This window comes from Pteropus medius, unplaced genomic scaffold (genome assembly GCF_902729225.1).
Source record: "Pteropus medius unplaced genomic scaffold, Ma_sr-lr_union100, whole genome shotgun sequence".
Lineage (NCBI taxonomy): Eukaryota > Metazoa > Chordata > Mammalia > Chiroptera > Pteropodidae > Pteropus > Pteropus medius.
In genome coordinates this window covers 651,306-651,939 of record NW_024342469.1, presented here as the reverse complement: position 1 = coordinate 651,939, position 634 = coordinate 651,306, and positions in this window count along the sequence as shown.

The window sequence follows — 634 nt, the reverse complement described above, 5'->3', positions numbered from 1 at the left end:
AATTGGACAGTGGAGTGTCCTGAGGCCACAGGCAAGAGGCTGGGCAGGGAGTGGAGAGCATGAAGCAGGAGGCAGAAGCGGGCAGGCAGAGGGCCAGGTGGAGCTCCCGGCTCTGGAGGGCGTCGGTGTTTGGGCCCGGCTCGGGGGACCTGGCGCGCCCCTTCTGACAGCTGCTGAGGGCCAGGAATCCCAGGGCCACCCGCTCAGTGAAGCCAGATGCTATGGAGCAGCGCCAAGCGGGTGTGGGGAGACCATCCGCCTGTCCCCACAGCTTGCCCGCTGCCGCTGGGGGCCTTCCCCTCGGGCTTCCCTGCCCCTTCCCGGGACAGGGTCAGAGCCTGGTGATGGGAGAGGGAGGCCGAGCACAAGCATCGGGGCCCCTGTGCCCCACCCCAGTGACAGTCCCCGCATGTTACCACAATCCTGGCTCCCTCACTGTGAGCCCAGGGTGCTGGGCTGGTCTTAGGCACGTGCTGTTCATCCACCTCTTGGTCCTCCATGAGTCCATCCATTCATCCGTCTGTCCACCCGTCCACACCCTGGACCATCCAGGAAGCACTCACTGAGCTCGTCCTCGTGCCAGGTCCCGAGTCAGCCCTGGGGAGTGCTGAGGTGCTCACGCTTAGTCACCAAG